Source organism: Somniosus microcephalus, chromosome 26, assembly GCF_052327205.1.
Source record: "Somniosus microcephalus isolate GS21.2 chromosome 26, FLI_Smic_1.0, whole genome shotgun sequence".
In the NCBI taxonomy this organism is placed as follows: Eukaryota; Metazoa; Chordata; class Chondrichthyes; order Squaliformes; family Somniosidae; genus Somniosus; species Somniosus microcephalus.
Window position 1 is genome coordinate 50,543,582 of NC_141012.1, and position 6,000 is coordinate 50,549,581.

A 6,000-nucleotide genomic window follows, 5' to 3' on the forward strand; every position below is an offset into this window, starting at 1 on the left:
TAAGGTCCAATTAAGGTCAGCGCAGTTTGTGTAAGCTTGGTGAGAGGGAAATACCGTACATACAGAAGGATATGTGTTAGAACAGGTGTAGAGATAATTCACCACCTCACCTGCTCCCAGACCCCCACCCCAAAAAATAACAGGTGTTAAAGCCAGATAGAGATCTAAAGTAGAGAGTGGGCCCTGGGGATGCAGGCTATCCCGCTGCAGTCTGAGTGAGAGGTGCACCTTCTTCGGCAGCACCTCCCAAACCCGTGACCTCTACCACCTGGAAGGACAAGGGCATTATATTTCGGAAATTTATATTCTTCTCAAACCGCCATTCAAAGCTCTTCCCTTTCTTTTAAGCAAAGTGCATGAATGGATTTTGAAACTAACTTGGACAAAAGAACGGAATGCCAGAGCAGAATGCTGCCTCCACATTAAGGCAGCATAGAACCATAGAAATTTACAGCACAGAAGGAGGCCATTCGGCCCATCTTGTCCATGCCAGCCGACAAAGAGCGATCCAGCCTAATCCCACTTTCCAGCACTTGGTCCGTAGCCCTGTAGGTTGCGGCAATTCAAGTGCATATCCAAGTACTTTTTAAATGTGATGAGCGTTTCTGCCTCTACCACCCTTTCAGGCAGTGAGTTCCAGACCCCCACCACCCACTGGGTGAAGACATTTTCATCTTCAGCTGCTTCATCAATGACCTTCCCTCCATCATAAGGTCAGAAATGGGGATGTTCGCTGATGACTGCACAGTGTTCAGCGCCATTCACAGCTCCTCAGATAATGAAGCAGTCCATGGCCATGTGTAACAAAACCTGGACGACCTTCAGGCTTGGGCTGATAAGTGGCAGGTAACATTCATGCCACACAAGTGCCAGGCAATGACTATCGCCAACAAGCGAGAGTCTAACCACCTCGCCCTGACATTCAACGGTATTAACATCGCTGAATCCCCCACCATCAACATCCTGGGGGTCACCATTGACCAGAAACTTAACTGGACCAGCCACATAAATACTGTGGCAACAAGAGCGGGTCAGAGGCTGGGTATTCTGCGGCGAGTGTCTCACCTCCTGACTCCCCAAAACCTTTCCATCATCTACAAGGCACAAGTAAAGAGTGTGATGGAATACTCTCCACTTGCCTGGATGAGTGCAGCTCCAACAAGACTCAAGAAGCTCGACACCATCCAGGACAAAGCAGCCCGCTTGATTGGCACCCCATCCACCACCTTAAACATTCACTCCCTCCACCACCAGCGTACCGTGGCTGCAGTGTGTAACATCTACAAGATGCATTGCAGCAACTCGCCAAGGCTTCTTCGGCAGCACCTCCCAAACCCGTGACCTCTACCACCTGGAAGGACAAGGGCAGCAGGTGCATGAGAACACCACCACCTCCAAGTTCCCCTCCAAGTCACACGCCATCCTGACTTAGTATATTGCCGATCCTTCATCGTCGCTGGATCAAAATCGTTGAACTCCCTTCCTAACAACACTGTGGGAGTACCTTCACCACACGGACTGCAGCGGTTCAAGAAGGCGGCTCACCACCTTCTCAAGGGCAATTAGGGATGGGCCATAAATGCTGGCCTTGCCAGCGATGCCCACATCCCATATACGAATAAAAACATTTTTTTTTAAATCCTCTCTAAACTTCCAACCAACTACTCTAAACCTGTGCCCCCTGGTTATTGACCCCTCTGCTAAGGGAAATAGGTCCTTTCTATCCACTCTATCTAGGCCCCTCATAATTTTATACACCTCAATAAGGTCTCCCCTCAGCCTCCTCTGTTCCATAGAAAACAGACCCAGCCTATCCAGTCTTTCCTCATAGCTAAGATTCTCTACTCCCGGCAACATCCTTGTAAATCTCCTCTGTACCCTCTCTAGTGCAATCACATCTTTCCTGCAATGTGGTGACCAGAACTGCACGCAGTACTCTAGCTGAGGCCTAACTAGTGTTTTATACAGTTGAAGCATAACCCCCCCTGCTCTTGTATTCTATGCCACGGCTAATAAAGGCAAGCATTCCGTATGCCTTCTTAACCACCTTATCTACCTGGCCTGCTACCTTCAGGGATCTGTGGACATGCACTCCAAGGTCCCTTTGTTCCTACCATTTATTGTGTATTCCCTTTCCTTGTTAGCCCTCCCCAAATGCATTACCTCACACTTGTCTGATTGAATTCCATTTGCCACTGTTCTGCCCACCTGGCCAGTCCATTGATATCTTCCTGCAGTCTGCAGCTGTCTTCTTCATTATCAACCACACGGCCAATTTTTGTATCATTTGCAAACTTCTTAATCATACCCCCTACATTCAGGTCATAGGAGGAAAAATTCAGTTGATTGCGCCTCCCGTTAGCACCTTAAGAGGGCGCTAATGGGGCGCAAAGCAACTAGTGCCCGGGCGCGGCGATGTTTGCGCCACTCGCGAAATTAACTAGACATTTTGCGGCGGTGCTAAACACAACAGCCACGATCTCTTGATCGTGACGTCAGTCGAGTGTGCAATGCCCCGGTAGCGCACCGGACGGGATTTTGAGTGGTGCCCACTGCCTTACCGCCTGCCGCTAGCAATGACAGGTTGAGGCGAGCATTTTGCAGTCAGGAAGGGACTCGGGGAGGGCTAATAAAAGGCGACCGCTTCCTGCCTTTTTTTGTTGGTGACATTTTTGGAATACACATTCTGAGAGAAAGAGAGAGACTTCGGGAGAGATTCAACGCTGTGTGAAGGAGTTTTGGGTACTGAGCAGCACTTTGCAGGTTTATTTTGATTTGACCTTCCTTGCATCGATTTAGAAGAGATGATGGGGGCTGCACTCGGAGCTCTTTCCCTGGGCCTCTCCATTGATCTTTCCAGCAGATTTGATGTACAGGTCTGTCCAGGTCGAGATTCAAGGCTGCAATGAGCAGGGTGTTGATGGAGAGCAAGATCGACCCTCCCCTTTAAGAACTGGCCGGCGCCAGTGTGTCTGTGTTCCATTGCTGACTGACATCACATGAGCTTCGCCAGCGCTCTGAGGTAGCGCCTCGCTCCTCGGCGTTAGCGCCTTAAGAGAGGTGTGTAGCGCCTGATTTAGCGCTCTAATCACCTCCAGGGGCGATAGAAGCCAAGTTTGCAGTTGGAGGTGATAATTAGCACCAGGCGCTAAACATTGCGCCCGGCCGATAATGGCGCCCCAAACGGGGCAACACTGAATTTTTCCCACATAGAGTCATAGGGGGAAAAATTCAGTATCGCCCCATTTGGGGCGCGATTATCGGCCGTGCGCAATGTTTAGTGCCTGGCGCTAATTATCGCCTCCGACTGCAAACTTGGCTTCTATCGCCCCTGGAGGTGATTGGAGCGCTAAATCAGGTGCTACACACCTGTCTTAAGGCACAAAGGCCGAGGAGTGAGGCACTACCTCAGAGCGCTGGCGAAGCTCATGTGATGTCAGTCAGCGATGGAACACAGACACACTGGCGCCGGCCAGTTCTTAAAGGGGAGGGTCGATCTTGCTCTCCATCCACACCCTGCTCATTGCAGCCTTGAATCTCAGCCTGGAGAGACCTGTACATCAAATCTGCTGGAAAGAACAATGGAGAGGCCCAGGGAAAGAGCTCAGAGTGCAGCCCCCACAGTCTCTTCTAAATTGATACAAGGAAGGGCAAATCAAAATGAACCTGCAAAGTGCTGCTCAGCACCCAAAACTCCTTCACACAGCGTTGAATCTCTCCAGAACTCTCTCTCTCTCTCTCTGAATGCGTGGAGCAAAAATGTCACCAATAAAAAAAGGCAGGAAGCGGTCGCCTTTAAATAGCGCTCCCCCAGTCCCTTCCTGACTGCAAAACACTCCCCTCAACCTGTCGTTGCTAGCGGCAGGCGGTAAGGCAGGGGGCGCCACTCAATATCCGGTCCGGAGCGCTACCGGGGCGTTGCGCACTCGACTGACGTCACGATCTGCCGGTGCAGGAGATCGTGGTGGTAGTGTTTAGCGCCGCCGCAAAATGTCTAGTTAATTTTGTGAGCGGCGCAAACTTCGCCGTGCACGGGCGCTAGTTGCTTTGTGCCCATTACTGCCCTCTTAAACACTAACGGGAGGCATAAACCAATTGAATTTTTCCCCGATAGAGTAATACAGCACAGAAAGAGGCCCTTCGGCCCATCGTGTCCACGCCGGCCATCAAGCCCTGTCTACTCTTATCCCATTTTCCAGCACTTGGTCCGTAGCCTTGTATGCTATGGCATTTCAAGTGCTCATCTAAATGTTTCTTGAATGTTGTGAGGGTTCCTGCCTCTACCACCCTTTCAGGCAGTGAGTTCCAGGTTCCAAGCACCCTCTGGGTGAAAAAGTTTTTCCTCAAATCCCCTCTAAACCTCCAGCCCCTTATCTTGAAACTATGCCCCCTGGTTATTGACCCCTCTGCTAAGAGGAAAAGTTCCTTTCTATCTACCCTATCTATGCCCCTCATAATTTTGTACACCTCAATCAGGTCCCCCCTCAGCCTTCTCTGCTCTAAGGAAAACAACCCCAGCCTGTCCAGTCTCTCTTCATAACTGAAGCGCTCCAGCCCAGGCAACATCCTGGTGAATCTCCTCTGCACCCTCTCCAATGCAATTACATCCTTCCTATAGTGTGGCAACCAGAACTGCACACAGTATTCCAGCTGTGGCCTAACTAGTGTTTTGTACAGCTCCATCATAACCTCCCTGCTCTTATATTCTATGCCTCAGCTAATGAAGGCAAGTATCCCATATGCCTTTTTATCCACCTTATCTACCTGTCCTGCTGCCTTCAGGGATCTATGTACATGCACACCAAGGTCCCTCTGATCCTCTGTCCTTTGTCCTTCCTAGGGTCCTACCATTCATTGTGTATTCCCTTGCCTTGTTAGTCCTCCCAAAATGCATCACCTCACACTTTTCAGGGTTAAATTCCATTTGCCACTGTTCTGCCCATCTAACCAACCCATCTATATTGTCCTGCAGCCTGAGGCTTCCCTCCTTGCTATTTACCACTCCACCAATTTTCGTGTCATCTGCGAACTTACTGATCATACCTCCTACATTCATATCTAAATCATTAATGTACACGACAAACAGCAAAAGACCCAGCACCAATCCCTATGGTACACCACAGTATACAGGCTTCCAGTCACAAATACAACCTTCGACCATCACCCTCTGCCTCCTGCCGCTAAGCCAATTTTGGATCCAATGTGCCAAATTGCCCTGGGTCCCATGGGCTCTAACCTTCTTGACCAGTCTCCCATGCGGGACTTTGTCAAAAGCCTTACTGAAGTTCATGTAAACTACATCAACTGCACTACCCTCATCCACACACCTAGTCACCCCCTCGAATAATTCAATCAAATTGGTTAGACATGATCTCCCCCTGACAAAGCCATGCTGACTATCCTTGATTAATCCTTGCCTCTCCAAATGGAGACTAATTCTGTCCCTCAGAATTTTTTCCAATAATTTCCCTACCACTGATATTAGGCTCACTGGCCTGTAATCCCCTGGTTTGTCCCTACTACCCTACTTGAATAATGGTACTACGTTAGCTGCCCTCTAGTCCTCTGGCACCTCCCCTGAGGCCAGAGAGGTTCTGAAAATTTGTGTCAGAGCCCCTGCAATCTCCTCCCTTGCCTCACACAGCAGCCTGGGATACATCTCGTCTGAGCCTGGGGGTTTATCGACTTTTAAGCCCGCTAAAACCGCTAGTACCTCCTCCCTCTCAATACTAATTTGTTCAAGTATATCACAATCCCCCTGCCTGATTTCTATGCCTACATCGTCCTTCTCCATAGTGAACACAGATGCAAAATATTCATTTAAAACCTTACCTACATCTTCCAGCTCTACACACAGATTGCCACTTTGGTCCCTAATGGGCCCAACTCTTTCCCTGGTTATCCTCTTGCCCTTAATATACTTATAAAACACCTTAGGATTTTCCTTTATTTTGCCTGCCAGTGTTTTTTCATGCCCCCTCTTCGCTCTCCTAATTTCTT